General features: G+C 36.9%; 1 protein-coding gene across 3 annotated transcripts in view; it reads left to right on the top strand.

Moving 5' to 3' along the window:
* The first annotated feature begins 12,709 nt into the window (after positions 1-12,709).
* Positions 12,710-17,376, top strand: part of LOC148614476 (3'-5' exoribonuclease HELZ2-like) — a 41,354-nt gene continuing 36,687 nt past the window's right edge. For all 3 annotated transcript variants that reach the window (XR_015923666.1, XM_088588566.1, XM_088588567.1), the window contains exon 1: positions 12,710-12,828. The gene's annotated coding sequence lies outside the window, so the exon portion shown is untranslated. The remainder of the gene's footprint in view (positions 12,829-17,376) is intronic.

Below are 17,376 nucleotides of genomic sequence, written 5' to 3' on the forward strand. Positions count from 1 at the left end.
GACTACTGGTGAAGCTCAATTAGAAGTAGATGGTTCGACAATACCAAGCTTTTGAAACTCTGCGATCTTGTTCCGCCCTACCTTTACGTGCTTGCCTATAAGGAGCCGATCTGATTGGTTTTGCACCTGAGATAGTTTCAATGTGGCGTTGATAGAAGAGAGTGCAAACAAGTTGATCCATTGATGTTGCAAAGACAGATTTGTTCTTTTGTAAGAAGGCCAAAAGTTTCCGTTTTTCCTCAGGCGATCAACAAGAGGTTTCCAAATCAAAGGATAACCCACTAGAAGAAACCGAAGGTGTAGAACTGGAACGAGTTTGAGTCTTTGACGAACTAGGACTTGTGTCATCTAGAGAGTAGATTTGTTCCGTTTGAACAGATGAGATCTTAGCAACTACTTTGTGAGCCCTAATTTTGACATCTGAATTTGTTGGATTTAGAACTCGTATCACAGCCTTTCCTTTGTGAACTTTAACAAGACACTTAGCTATAAATGAATTTTCAGGTAGCTGACATTTAGCCTCAGTTGGTTCCAAGAGAATTGTACTATTGTCAGCTTGTAATTTTTATGTTGTGTATGGTATATACATTCCATTGACGCATCTTGTATTTCAGTAGCGGTCAGTTCAACATTGTAGCATTTCCCCTTTCTCTTTAATTTGTTCACGAATCCCAAAACATAAGACGTCACACGCAATAGTTTTTGAAATGACGAATATCGGCTAATGTCTATGATGTTGCTAATTCCACGAATATGCTCTGCTTGTGTGTGTTGATTTTTCACGGATTTTGTCCTTCTTGTTCGGTTTCTGCAGAATTCTCTTGGGTTTGTCCATTCATGAGTTTTTGATTCATCCACAATCCATTATTGACATTGCATCTATAATTCATTATGCATAAATTTGTCGGTGGACATTCCACGGTTAAGTAGTTAGGCGGGATTCGATTCCATCGGACAAAGGTTCCATTCCTATCCAGCGGTGATTTCTTTGATTTTCGGGACTCTGTTCCTCACGAATAATATTTCTCTGACTTCAGCCAACTTAACACTATCTGACTGTTGCTCCAATGTATTCAAAGTCTAAATATTCCGTTAGATGCGTTAGCAAACGGACTCCTAAAACTGCGACCTTAAGTTCAAGTTAAGGGATTGTCATGACGCTACTTTCTTTCTAGCCATTCTATAAGTAGCTTGGTTGTCGTGTACTAAATACACACAAGTGCCGTACGCTTTCATACTTACGTCCGTGACGATATCCAGTTTTGTTCCTTTGTTTTCTGAATACTTGTCGAAATAGTAGCGCGGAAATTCAAGTTGAGTACATTCATTTGTGTCATGTCCTATTTTATGTCCATTCTGTTACGATCTTTGATGGTAACAGTACGCCCCAATCTGCTTTGCTTTCCTACATTCCCTGCATTACGATCTTGCTCCTAACTGTAACGGGCCTAATGACCCTTAACTGATCAAATATTTGAGATGATTTGTGTAAGACTTGTCGTTTCGTTACGTTGCAGGTCGTTGAATTTGAATTTTGCGCAAATATCAATATATCACGTTTAAAGTCCCATCTCAAACCTAGAACATTGATGATTTTGTTCTTCTCCAATACGTTTTCCTGTATGGCATGTTCTCTAAGTGGTTGATAGTTGGATGCCTACGGGCTTAAGTTAAGCCTGTTTCTGTAAAAGGAATACATGACGCATCAATGGTTGATTGATTGTTGGAGTTTAACGCCCGAGTAGCAATATTTCCGCTAAATACAGACGGTGAACATGAAGTGGATGATAAAATGAACATGAAATAATGATGAAATGAAAAATGGGATGGGGCACAAGGATAAAGGGGTCGACAAATTTTGATTGCCACTGGAAATAGGGAAAGGTGGGTAGGGTCGGGCAATTTAGCCTCCTGTGGCGGAGCCCTGTGGTTCCTACTACGGGAGAATACCACAGTAGATTTCTTTAACGTGCGAGGAACGTGGTATCATCAAAGAATTTGATCCAATCTTCCTTGTTCTGAAAATTCGAAATTACGTTGTCAACATACAAGTCCTTGTGTATAGTTTCCGTCCATTGTTTCCATTCTCTTTCAAATGTTTGTAAATGACGGCATGGAGTATAAATGGTGAGCACGGTGCTCCGAATTGGACGGACTTAAATCTGTATGTAGTCAGTTTACTTGTGATCTCTCAACCTATGAAATCTTGCTCCTCAACTTTCTCAAAAAAGCTTCTTCGATCTTGATCGGCAATGGTATCTTCATAACTCTGCAGAATAGTTTCTTCTCGACTGAACCTTCTGACTATGTTCACAATTCATAATCAGTTTATTGTCCGGTAGTGGCGGCTTTTCTTCTATCCAGGGTAACTTTAGACTTGCTACAAGTCTAGGGTAACTTTGCAAAGTAACGGTAATCATGGTAACTAAATACGATTCTTCATACTGCTCTTGGACTTTGCTCTCTATAGATGTACTGATTTAATTTCATATCTTGCTGCTTCTTCTCTCCAAACCTCTCAGGATCAACTTCTTCTGTTTTGTGCATGACTAGAACGTTCATCATTGACGTAGTTTGTGCTCCATGCACTGACTTCTCTGCCAACCAACCGGACAACATATAGCAGCCCTTTGATTTACAGGCTTCTGGACCATTTTCTCTTTTTACTCTATCTTCGACTACGGGTCAGTAATAATCAGCTCCAATTAACATCAAAATATGTGGGTCTCTGTGGGTAATTAGATGCGCTAACATCAATCCAGTTAAATGTCTTAGATTTTCTGTTTTGTAGTTGTATATTTTTCGTCGGCGCTGCGATTTCCGGAACGATCAATACTTTCAGTTTAACTTTCCATCATCCGTAATTAAGTGTATGGTGTCGGTTTTCAGGTGTCGAACCTTCATACTTTGTTTAGTATCACCAAATCCAGACAAGTTCACGATCTTGGTTCCACCTTTTTTTTAATTCGAGTTATTCAAGTTAACTCCTCGGTAATAAAGGACCTCTGTGCTTTCATATACTGTGTGTCTGAGCTAACTTGTGTTACAGCAGTTTTGAGTAGAACATTTGTATGCGTCTTTGTATGAAGAATAGTGCCATAGATTCATGCGTACCCGCCTTGCGTTGAATAGTGCTAATGTTCACGTTTTTCTCGCTGTGTTGGCTATTCTATTCAGATATGTAATACAGGCTAGTATGGTGGCGTTTTTTACGTTTTTCCACATGTTTGTTTTCATTTGCAGTTTGAAATTATATGATGGCCAAGACAATTGAAAAAGACGGTCTTTTTTACACTTTTTTCTCTCTTTTGTGTCAGTGATCTTTTCACAGTTAACGGATGCTTGTCATTACAAAATGCACATACAGGGGACAATTTGCATGCATTTGTATCAGGTTTTCTGATTTAAATTCCCCAGGATGACTTACGTGACTTTGCGTTCGTTATCTGACATAGTATCTGTACCAGCTTCCATAATAACTGATGAAATATGCACTATCTCAGTTCATCTAATGTCCAGTTAATTGTAAGAATGCTACATATATCTCATGGTAGTTTCTCTAGACAAATAAGAGAATTACGATGGAAGTAGTAATCGTACGGAAGATTGCATCCCCGATTCAAATGAAATCGCGTCCTCATCGTGCCTTAAAGGGTTACTGCGCATCCAATATCAGCCAAAGAAGATTCACAGGAATTAGAACATTAGAACTCACAAATTCTAAACTACTGCAGATTCGGAGAAAACATTCCTACACGTACAGTTTACGTAAAGAACCGATTTATTATTAGATACCTCCGGCTAAATTACTCAGTAGATGCGAAAAGCATATTCACGACTTATCATTTTCCCAACAAGGGAATAGATGCTTTTAACGTAGGCAGAAATATTAGAAAATAGATTGTACGTAAACATCATTTTGACGAGCTTCGATGATGAAGTGAAATATTACCATGAGTCTCAAAATTCATTGAGCAAAGGTGAATTTAACTTACGCACATATAATACAAACAGCATGAAGCTACAAGACATGTCAGAAAGAGCGAACACTTTAGACACCGATAAACAAACTAAGGTACTCCGATTGAAATGGAACACGAATACTGACATACTGATGTTTCAACAAAATCAAGACAAGATACAACAAAAGGGAAATACCAAGCCTTAAATCCTTAGAGAGTCGTCAACGAATTTTGATCCATTAGGTCTACTCAGCCGGATAATAGTGAAATTCAAAATCTTTATTAAGTCATTATGGAGACACAATTTCAAATGGAATCAATTACTTCCAGTATATATCGAAGCAGAATGGAGAAAATTAGGATGGCCCTAACCGAAGTTTTGAACCAGTTTCGATAGGAGTCTAATCATTGCCAATGAGGATACACTGACTCTTCATGTATTTACCAATGCATCAACAAAAGTGTACGAGGCATGCGACTATGTACAGGCCAAAAGTTCACCAAGTGCTAAATTGATAATGGCAAAAATCGAGGTGTCCCTATCAAACATATAACTCTGCCCAAACTGGAACTGAATGGAAGTGTTATTGATAACAAGACACGTATCCCACAACTTACTTGGAATTGACAAAATGTATTTCAGTGTGATGGCCAAACAACAGAAACAGTTCACTCATAATAGGGTCATGGAAATAAAAGAACTTTTCGATGAAAATCATTGGATGTATTGTCCGACAGCAGCCAATCAGGCAGATCTACTTAGACGTGGTATTTCAAGCGAGAATTCGACAAACTATACACTTTTGCTCAATGAACCGCGATGGTTAACTGATAAACAGCAATGGCCGAAATGGGATAACAACAGTGCTACAGCTACCTATACGGAATGCCTTAGCAACGAGAATCTTGATTCACAGGGTGATATCTGAAAAGTCATAGATATCAACAAATAAAGCAACTGCCGTATGTTGATACGAATTACAGGATACGTTATGCGATTTATTTACAATTGTAGAGTGAAAAAAGATACCACGCTACAAAAAAAAAAAAAACTATTCAAAATAGATGAGTTAAATAATGCAATACGACACAAAGTATATACAAGACACTCAACGGAGGGCATACAGAGACGAACTAGCTTGTATTATACACAAAATGTGCGAATTGATACGATAGTTGAAACTTTTACTCGACGAACACGACATTCTACTAAGCAGTGGTCGTATAGAATACACAAATGTTTCAGTAGAATTTGTTACCTACCAGAGTTCGTTTAAAAGATTTGATAATTGATTCAGGTATCAACAGCACGCTTAACTACATTCAGCAAACATTTTGGATTCCGAGATTGAGAAATGCTGTGAAATCAAAACTGAACAAATGCATCATATGTCGTAAAGTCATCGCAAAACCTTATTCTACCCCTGACATTCGGCCCTTATCAAAAGAACGAGTTGAGGAAAACACACCATTTAACATCACAGGAGTAGACTTTACAGTAGCGCTTACCGTACTAAACAAATACAATGAGGAATTAAAGGTAGGTATACGTTTGCCTTTTCACTTGTGCCGTAACTAGAGCGTTGCACCTAGAATTAGTTCCGAACCTTACAGAAAAGTGCTTCATACGGTGCGTTTTACAGTTTGCGATTTTATGCAACTCCTATACTGTTAAAAAGCGGCACAACAATGCAGAACTCTTTGGGTCGGAAGATGATTGAAGCGATTATTAGGACTAACTGAAACGTCATTTTAAAAAGTGCTAGGACGTGCGCTTGTGGATGAGTAAACTCTTAGAACTATTCTTACCTAGATCGAAGCAACATGAAAAGACATACTGATCACACACCTTGTTACCGACAGTCGAGATAAAGGACTGCTCACCTTCTTTATTGATGTATACTTAGGTGGTACCGTATTTGCGAGATAACATTACAATCAAAAGACAAATTGATATAAATTCACATCTTTAACTTAATAAACATGCATCGAAACAAAGAGAGCTTCTTGACAGTTTTGGATCACGATGGAAAGGAGAATATTTAGTGTCACTCGGAGACTATCATCAAGGGACAGGTGTTTGTTTAAATTCATGACGTAGGAAAGCGAGTATTTTGAAGAGTTGGAGTCATACAGGACGTCATCACTGAAAAGATGGACACGAGATGCGATGGTCCGTACGAGGACTATGTTTGATAGGGCCGACTCGATTCTTTGCCATTATCAATTTTGCACTTGGTGAACTTTTGGCCTGTACATAGTCGCATGCCCCGTACACTTTTGTTGATGCATTGGTAAATACATGAAGAGTCAGTGTATCCTCATTGGCAATGATAAGACTCCTATCGAAACTGGTTCAAAACTTCGGTTAGGGCCATCCTAATTTTCTCCATTCCGCTTCGATATATACTGGAAGTAATTGATTCCATTTGAAATTGTGTCTCCATAATGACTTAATAAAGATTTTGAATTTCATTATTATCCGGCTGAGTAGACCTAATGGATCAAAATTCGTTGACGACTCTCTAAGGATTAAAGGCTTGGTATTTCCCTTTTGTTGTATCTTGTCTTGATTTTGTTGAAACATCAGTATGTCAGTATTCGTGTTCCATTTCAATCGGAGTACCTTAGTTTGTTTATCGGTGTCTAAAGTGTTCGCTCTTTCTGACATGTCTTGTAGCTTCATGCTGTTTGTATTATATGTGCGTAAGTTAAATTCACCTTTGCTCAATGAATTTTGAGACTCATGGTAATATTTCACTTCATCATCGAAGCTCGTCAAAATGATGTTTACGTACAATCTATTTTCTAATATTTCTGCCTACGTTAAAAGCATCTATTCCCTTGTTGGGAAAATGATAAGTCGTGAATATGCTTTTCGCATCTACTGAGTAACTTAGCCGGAGGTATCTAATAATAAATCGGTTCTTTACGTAAACTGTACGTGTAGGAATGTTTTCTCCGAATCTGCAGTAGTTTAGAATTTGTGAGTTCTAATGGTCTAATTCCTGTGATGTCATTCATTAGTTCCCAGTGTCATCTTTGCAACTACAATAATGTCTCTCCCGCATATTCAAATTACATCGGCATGGTTCTTAACATTGTTCATATAGGTTAATCCGAGTATTTCTAGATTCCAGAACTTTTCTAAGTCAAATCTCACGACTTCTTGGTCGATTAGAATGTTCATCATTGATGACTAGCCTGATTTTGCTTTCTTTTTTCGTCATACGAAATATCCCAGCTTCGACTTCGCTGCAGTTGGTCCCTCACCTCTCACAATTTTGTCCTATACCGCTGACCACTAGAATCTGACCTATCAGTAGGGATGTATTGAATCTTCTTTGGCTGATATTTGATGCGCAGTAACCCTTTAAGGCACGATGAGGACGCGATTTCATTTGAATCGGGGATGCAATCTTCCGTACGATTACTACTTCCATCGTAATTCTCTTATTTGTCTAGAGAAACTACCATGAGATATATGTAGCATTCTTACAATTAACTGGACATTAGATGAACTGAGATAGTGCATATTTCATCAGTTATTATGGAAGCTGGTACAGATACTATGTCAGATAACGAACGCAAAGTCACGTAAGTCATCCTGGGGAATTTAAATCAGAAAACCTGATACAAATGCATGCAAATTGTCCCCTGTATGTGCATTTTGTAATGACAAGCATCCGTTAACTGTGAAAAGATCACTGACACAAAAGAGAGAAAAAAGTGTAAAAAAGACCGTCTTTTTCAATTGTCTTGGCCATCATATAATTTCAAACTGCAAATGAAAACAAACATGTGGAAAAACGTAAAAAACGCCACCATACTAGCCTGTATTACATATCTGAATAGAATAGCCAACACAGCGAGAAAAACGTGAACATTAGCACTATTCAACGCAAGGCGGGTACGCATGAATCTATGGCACTATTCTTCATACAAAGACGCATACAAATGTTCTACTCAAAACTGCTGTAACACAAGTTAGCTCAGACACACAGTATATGAAAGCACAGAGGTCCTTTATTACCGAGGAGTTAACTTGAATAACTCGAATTAAAAAAAAGGTGGAACCAAGATCGTGAACTTGTCTGGATTTGGTGATACTAAACAAAGTATGAAGGTTCGACACCTGAAAACCGACACCATACACTTAATTACGGATGATGGAAAGTTAAACTGAAAGTATTGATCGTTCCGGAAATCGCAGCGCCGACGAAAAAATACAACTACAAAACAGAAAATCTAAGACATTTAACTGGATTGATGTTAACGCATCTAATTACCCACAGAGACCCACATATTTTGATGTTAATTTGTTAATTGGAGCTGATTATTACTGACCCGTAGTCGAAGATAGAGTAAAAAGAGAAAATGGTCCAGAAGCCTGTAAATCAAAGGGCTGCTATATGTTGTCCGGTTGGTTGGCAGAGAAGTCAGTGCATGGAGCACAAACTACGTCAATGATGAACGTTCTAGTCATGCACAAAACAGAAGAAGTTGATCCTGAGAGGTTTGGAGAGAAGAAGCAGCAAGATATGAAATTAAATCAGTACATCTATAGAGAGCAAAGTCCAAGAGCAGTATGAAGAATCGTATTTAAGTTACCATGATTACCGTTACTTTGCAAAGTTATCCTAGACTTGTAGCAAGTCTAAAGTTACCCTGGATAGAAGAAAAGCCGCCACTACCGGACAATAAACTGATTATGAATTGTGAACATAGTCAGAAGGTTCAGTCGAGAAGAAACTTTTCTGCAGAGTTATGAAGATACCATTGCCGATCAAGATCGAAGAAGCTTTTTTGAGAAAGTTGAGGAGAAGATTTCATAGGTTGAGAGATCACAAGTAAACTGACTACATACAGATTTAAGTCCGTCCAATTCGGAGCACCGTGCTCACCATTTATACTCCATGCCGTCATATACAAACATTTGAAAGAGAATGGAAACAATGGACGGAAACTATACACAAGGACTTGTATGTTGACAACGTAATTTCGAATTTTCAGAACAAGGAAGATTGGATCAAATTCTTTGATGATACCACGTTCCTCGCACGTTAAAGAAATCTACTGTGGTATTCTCCCGTAGTAGGAACCACAGGGCTCCGCCACAGGAGGCTAAATTGCCCGACCCTACCCACCTTTCCCTATTTCCAGTTGCAATCAAAATTTGTCGACCCCATTATCCTTGTGCCCCATCCCATTTTTCATTTCATCATTATTTCATGTTCATTTTATCATCCACTTCATGTTCACCGTCTGTATTTAGCGGAAATATTGCTACTCGGGCGTTAAACTCCAACAATCAATCAACCATTGATGCGTCATGTATTCCTTTTACAGAAACAGGCTTAACTTAAGCCCGTATGCATCCAACTATCAACCACTTAGAGAACATGCCACACAGGAAAACGTATTGGAGAAGAACAAAATCATCAATGTTCTAGGTTTGAGATGGGACTTTAAACGTGATATATTGATATTTGCGCAAAATTCAAATTCAACGACCTGCAACGTAACGAAACGACAAGTCTTACACAAATCATCTCAAATATTTGATCAGTTAAGGGTCATGAGGCCCGTTACAGTTAGGAGCAAGATCGTAATGCAGAGAATGTAGGAAAGCAAAGCAGATTGGGGCGTACTGTTACCATCAAAGATCGTAACAGAATGGACATAAAATAGGACATGACACAAATGAATGTACTCAACTTGAATTTCCGCGCTACTATTTCGACAAGTATTCAGAAAACAAAGGAACAAAACTGGATATCGTCACGGACGTAAGTATGAAAGCGTACGGCACTTGTGTGTATTTAGTACACGACAACCAAGCTACTTATAGAATGGCTAGAAAGAAAGTAGCGTCATGACAATCCCTTAACTTGAACTTAAGGTCGCAGTTTTAGGAGTCCGTTTGCTAACGCATCTAACGGAATATTTAGACTTTGAATACATTGGAGCAACAGTCAGATAGTGTTAAGTTGGCTGAAGTCAGAGAAATATTATTCGTGAGGAACAGAGTCCCGAAAATCAAAGAAATCACCGCTGGATAGGAATGGAACTTTTGTCCGATGGAATCGAATCCCGCCTAACTACTTAACCGTGGAATGTCCACCGACAAATTTATGCATAATGAATTATAGATGCAATGTCAATAATGGATCGTGGATGAATCAAAAACTCATGAATGGACAAACCCAAGAGAATTCTGCAGAAACCGAACAAGAAGGACAAAATCCGTGAAAAATCAACACACACAAGCAGAGCATATTCGTGGAATTAGCAACATCATAGACATTAGCCGATATTCGTCATTTCAAAAACTATTGCGTGTGACGTCTTACGTTTTGGGATTCGTGAACAAATTAAAGAGAAAGGGAAAATGCTACAATGTTGAACTGACCGCTACTGAAATACAAGATGCGTCAATGGAATGTATATACAATACACAACATAGAAATTACAAGGATGCATTTACAAATTTCCAAAAGAAAGCGACGACAAACAACTTAGTCAACCAACTGAAATTGTACGTCTATAGTAAATGACTTATCCACTGTGGAGGACTAATTGACAATACAAGGACTACAATATCAGCAAAGTTTCCAGTATTACTTCCACCGAAAGACAAACCCACACAGTTGATAATCACGACCATTCATCGTAGACGTTTACACTCAGGGGTAGGAAGTACCGTTACTATCTTACTGGATTTCTACAATTAGACAAACTGTCAAAACGTTGTTGCATCGATGTGTCATTTGCCGCAAAGTGATGGGTAGACTGTATCCTATTCCGGATCCTCTACCTCAACCAACTAGTAGACATGGTCAGTTTACGCCGTTTTCCGTACAAGGAGTAGATTTTAAGGGTGCTCTTAACATAAGATTCAAGTTGATCACTTGGCAGTTAAATTGTGAAAGACGTACCGCAGGAGTCGACCAAAAGTCATGATCTTCGATAATGCTACCACATATGTTGCAGGATCTAAAGTTATTGAGAACCTGTCTAATGCACCATCAGTTCTACAGAATTTAAAACATTGTGGAACTACGTGGAAATTCAACCCTAACAGAGCATTATGGTTTGACTGCTGATGGTAGCGCTTAATCGGCTTAACCAAGAACTGCATCCGAAAAGTCTAATACAGATCGCTACTCAGTTAAGAAGATCACCGAAATCGAGGCAGTGTTAAATGATCGACCTTTTACCTATGTGTCATCCTATCTGCTTGATGAGGAGCCTCTTACACCGTTAGACTTACTTAACGGGAGGAAGATTAAGACTATACCGTACTAGAACCCTATAGAACATAAAAGTACTACCGACGTTATACATACAGGATTCAATACACTTTCGAAATGTCAAGCTAAAATAAAAAAAAAGAAGAGAGTACATAACATCACTCCAAGAATAGCAGAGAAACCTTGGGAGAAATACAAAGCTTTCACATCAGTGATGGCGTTCACATTTTTCCGATGATTTGAGTCGAATTCATTGGACGGTAGCTGAACTAAATCTGGATTCACGTCAATACCGATCAGCCGATTATATCCATTGAAAGTGACTACACACTATGATCATTCTGAACGACTGGAGCCACGGACAGCCAAGTGTGCAGCAAAGGCAAATGTTAGCACTTAATGAACTTTTCAGTGTTAATGTAAACAAAACATCGTATCTCCCGGAATTTTTCATCACATCGGCAAACAGCCGAAAACTTCCGAGTGAAGAAAAAATGAATGTTGATTACTTATAAAAGAAAATCGCGAATACATTTTGTATATTGATTTAAATGTGTTCTTGGCGTCTGTGTTAAAAAGATTTGATCTATAAATTAGTAATAGCTAACAACAAACAATTCGTAGTTCAGTAATATGTGCTTTCGCTACCACTGAAAGATCGGCGGGAAAATGATGGATTTATCAATCTTTTCCTTAAGTGAATTAAGTCATAAATGTATGAAAATTCTCCGAGTCACTGCAATTATTTCGTATACGCAATGGTGCTGTACGATTACCTTTAATTTAGTTATGTAATTAACTAATCAGATACAGATAAATCACAATCACAAGTGGATGTACGTCGGCTAATATTGACTCACACCGTCGATTAATTTACAATAAACATTTAGGAGACAGGTAGACAGGATTTTGAAACACTAATAAAACCACACAGACTGTAATTTATAAGGGTTGACAATTTGTATGTCTCATATTGGAAAATGGCCGTCGGTCATTTGCAAAATTTGTTGGTCAATGACCGGCATCTGTTACCGTTTCTGGAACCTTGGTTTAGATGGTCCGTGCGAAACATTTTATTGTTACTTGAAATGAAATTACTTTTGCCCTTAGTTTTAGAATTTATTTATACTAACTTTGTCCCTGTGTTGTAAAGTATAAATCTGCATATATCGTGAGTTTATCTTTAAACCCGATGTAAACATGCATAATCAATATTTCATGGTTTCTCTTTTGATAATTATATCTCAATGATCTATTTGATTTCTGTTAATTAGTCTATAACAACGATGGGTTGGCTCGTAATACTTAAGGGCAGAACAATCAGCCTAAGCTTGCTATCAAGATGTTTAATACATAAACATAAACAAAGCATATCTAATTAAAGACACGACATGCATTATTATGTTTCTGTCCATGTGTGAGTCACTGTTAACTATAGATTCGGACTTGTGAAACGAATTAACTTTATCAACATTACAAATCAAACAGGAAGTAAATTAATTGGAATGAGCTATATAGACGCCATTTTAACGCTTTTTATAATTTTATTTGGATTTCAATCCAATCTACGCTCTCATTAGTATGTTGGACATCGTAATGACACATGATAAAAGGTGGGTTATGTAGAAAAAATATTGAAGCTTGCTTAACTTACACTACGCTTGTTCAAAGTTAGTATTTGCTTGCAATCAGTGTTTTATCTAAATTATATTAAAGTGTGTTTGATTCGTATGAGTGTATGCTCGTCGTAGTTTGTGTGCCTAGCTTATCAATATTAATAATATTCAAATTGTTGTTTATAACAATGATTCCACTTTGAAAACAGATATTTTACGATAAATTTTGTATATAGTTAATCGTTAGGCATTGAACTCAAAATACCTTCCTACAGTAAGTCTACCCCACCCCCCACCCCGGAAAAAAACATAAACAAGACAAAACAAAAATAAATCAAAACAACCAATGAAACAAACAAAATAATAATAAGATAACTATTTTAGTAGCAGTCTTTGTATGAATCATGCAAATTATGTAATATGTTATACACCTAAAAAATGATACATATTGTTATTTTTGTCATTAAGTTGCTTTATAGGTTTATATGATGAAATGTATAATTATCAATTCCAATCTGTCTGCTCATAGGAGATAATCCACATTGAAAATCCAATAGTTTCTATTGTATTTTAGTGTCCTTTGCAGAGTTATCTCCATTTAGAATTTTACAGTACATTCTATATATTTTTTTTTAACTCCTAAGAACAACGTTTAATCGAAAAGAAACATACTTATACTCATGGGTATTAATTTTCGTGGTTTATGGGAAAAGCACAAGTTCGTGAATTCTTGAATTCGTGGTTTTGATGATCTGTCATACATTTTAAAGTAAATAATCTCTTTTCGTTGGGAATCGAAATTCCGGGTTTACCTTACCCACATAATCCGCGAAAATTGGTACCCAACGAACAATAGTACATTCACAGTATAACATTTTAAACAAAATATCAAAAAAATAAACATGTGTAGGCTTTCCAATCATGAATCACATTTTGCATGATTGTTATCTAGAGTCCTACACTGATTAAATGCGATTTGGTTGGCAAGTAACGTACCAATATATTGATTAGAAGTTTCCGTAAGTGATGAATCATCCACTAAATAATTATTTAAATATTAAAAAGGAAAAGAAACGATATAGTAATGACTTTTCATGTACATTAATAAAAATTAAATGAGTGTGAAAACATGATTAGCTCTATGTCAATAGTTCCAAATATATTTTGCATATAATACACAAGTATGGACGCAGACTGGTATTGCCCAAAGAGCAGATTTGAACACACATACGTCTTGTCTTTAATGTGTTTGCATTGTTTAGAAAACTCCTCCATTTATTGGTATCAATAATTGAATTATACACATGTTGATAAATATCCATTAACATATGTTACTAAATATCTACTAATATCAATAAATGGGGAATAAACTCCACAATGGCTTACCATAATCATAAGACAAGCCATATACATATTACAAGGCTTCTTTATTGAAAGTGTATTTGCATTTCTCCTAGATTAACATAAACCAACAGTGCGGTATCTGTCAGTTACATGGATGACCTTATTTTTAAGATGGTTGGGGACATGACTCCAAATTAGATAGGTGCCTTCTTTTAGTAGTTAAAATATAACTTACATAAAAAAATCATAACAATTGATCAACCACAACTAAAGTCATCGCACGAAAACCAAGTGAATACGGATGACGACGACACGAACATCGCTGTCAGCACCATACCAATACACGTATAATTGCTATTTTTTTACGGTGACACTATTATATTGAATATGTACATATATTTTGGAAGAATCCGAGTTTGGACATACTCCATTTCTAATTCCCTAAGAAGCCTGTCAATTGCTCTTCCTTAAGGCCAAATGAGTAGTATGTGATTTGCTTAGAATTTACATCTATAAGTTCTTTGTTTTTACATTCGTCCTAGTTAAAACAGTTCTCTAGTAAAAGACAATAGTAGTATACTATGAGTTTTAGAAGTCGTCTTTTTCAGGGGATTAAGGGGGATTAGCCCCAATGCGCATGACGTCACAAACGGTGACCGTGGACCAGAAGTGACCGGTAGAGGGAGGGGACAGGAAGTTGATCTTGGGTATGACCGGAAGTGGACCTTGGATGACCGGAGGTGGACTTATATGGGGACCAATTAGGGGAACATCGGGACCCTCTAATCTTCGAAGGGGGTGGGTTCAGAGGGAGGAAACGACTTCCATAGGTATCCTCATTAAGTGTCCTAATTAGTGTCATTATATAGTATGATGTAAATAGGTAAGTATAAAAAAGGGAGAGGCGTATTATGACAAGAGTTATCTTTCTTTGTTTATATTGGTTTTTTTCAGCTCTCCTGTCCAAAGGCCAACTGAGCTTATGCCATCAGTTGGCGTCCGTCGTCGTCGTCGTCGTAGTGGAGAAGTTGAAAAAAATCTTCTCCTCTGAAACTACTAGACCGACAGGTTTTAAACTTGGCTTGATTGTTCCTTAGGGCGTTCTGCAAAAAATGTTTCTTGGGATTTTTGATCCATGAAAAAACATGGCCGCTGTTACTAAAAATAGAACATAGGAGTCAGATTGCAGTTTTTTGCAAATAACTCAAAAACCGTTGCCTTTAGCAAATTTCTGGCATGGGTAAAATTGTTCAGCATCATGAGATGGACCTATGCCAAAATTTTCAAAATGATTGGTCAATGATATAGGAGTTACGGCCCCTGAAACAGTTTTTTAGCATTTTTCGCATGTGCAACTTTGAAAATCTTCTGCTCAAAATCCAATGCACAGAATTCAATGAACTTTGGCATATATGTTTCTTAGGCTATCCCACACAAAATGACTGTTGGGATTGTTGATTCATGAAAAAACGTTGCCGTTACTAAAATAGAACATATTGGTCAGATGGCAGTTTTTGCAAATAACTCAAAAACCGTTGCCTTTACAAAATTTCTGGCATTGGGTAAAATTGTTAAGCATCATGAGAAGGACCTATGCTGAAATTTTCCAAACCATTCAGTGATTAATGTAGGAGTTATGACCCCTGATACAGTTTTTTTTTGTCACATGTACAACTTTGAAAATCTTCTTCTCTAAAAGTATTTAAGATCATTGAATGAAAATAAGCATAATAGTTCTTTTTGTTCTCAAAATGACTGTTGTGATTTTTAATTCTTGAATAGATATGGCTGTCTATACTAAAAATGGAATTAAGCGGTCATAAGACAGGTTTTTGAAAAATTTTATTAAAAATGTTGCCTTTAGCCTAAATTCTGGTTCAAGTCATCAAAATGCTATGAAAGGCATTTCCTGTACTTGGCAATTTAGTTGATTTTAACTTAGCCAGTCTCATTCCACAAGTTTTTCAAATAAGCAAATGGTTAACCAGGTGAGCCTCTAGTATTTGTACATTTTCATTATCGTCAATTGTTTTTTTTTTTTATTATTTGTAAATTATCTGTAATTGCATTGTCTTTGTGTAATAATGCCAAATTGAAGGAGCACTTTGATTAGATTTTAATTTTTTGATTTGAATTTCTTTGTGTTCAATGGATTGTAATTTGAATAGATGCCTCACATATAAGACAGATGTTTGAAACTTCCCATTTTACTGTTGATTTCAATAGCCCATGCATTGATTTTTAACCGTTTTTACTGTGCTTTATGAATACATTACAGGTGTAAGGACGTGTTGTTCAATGTTTACCTATTACAGACACACTCAACCTTTTCATCGATTTTATCTGTGTTATGGGGCTCTATCGGATAAATATCTTTTTTCATATTTTCAATGTTTACTCGGTTTGACCCGTTATGGGGTTCTATAGGGTAAACCGTTGATTTGTTGATTTTTTTCTCGCCGTATTTTCATTCGTAGTTTGTTTCCTACGATTTTTTTTTGTTTGAGACTTGTTCATTGTTTTTCTTTTTTATTATAAGGAGATTGAACTTTTTACTGCTATAGTATATTTGCTTGTCGCGTACACCCAAACTTGCTTTGAACGTATATGAGGCTCTATCGGGTAAACAATTTTTTTTCATACCGTTGCGTGTACTAGATTTGACCCGTTATGAGGGTAAACCATTCAACTACGGAATATATTTTTTCTCTCCATTTTTTAATACAGCTACACGATCTTTGTTCCGAACTCCTCTCTATACAGTTCCATTTATAGGTGTCACACAATTTCTCACATTTATTGGCCATAGGCCTAACTCTAACCCTAGGCAAATACCGTGGCTTGACCCCAACCCTTAACATAACCCAAGGCCTAACTCTACACATAATCATAAACGTAATCCTTACCATACACCTGACCATAGATCTAACGATTGACTCTAACAACTTTTTCACACTGAACCTTATCCGAAATTCTAACCCTAACCCTAGTTATTTGACCCGTAAGCTAACTTTCCAATTGTTTTGCTAACATTGATCCAAGTCATAAGCCCGAACCTAAATAATTAACGAGGCCTGACCCTAACCCAATAACAAATTCTAGGTCTGACTTTCATAAAGTCTAAGATCTAACATAGACCTAACTATAGACTTAACCACAATCCTAGACAAACAGTAACATCTGACCCCTACTTTAAACATA

Source organism: Perna viridis, chromosome 6, assembly GCF_037379345.1.
Source record: "Perna viridis isolate PV_CMFRI_1.1 ecotype Kerala chromosome 6, ASM3737934v1, whole genome shotgun sequence".
NCBI classification, from domain to species: domain Eukaryota; kingdom Metazoa; phylum Mollusca; class Bivalvia; order Mytilida; family Mytilidae; genus Perna; species Perna viridis.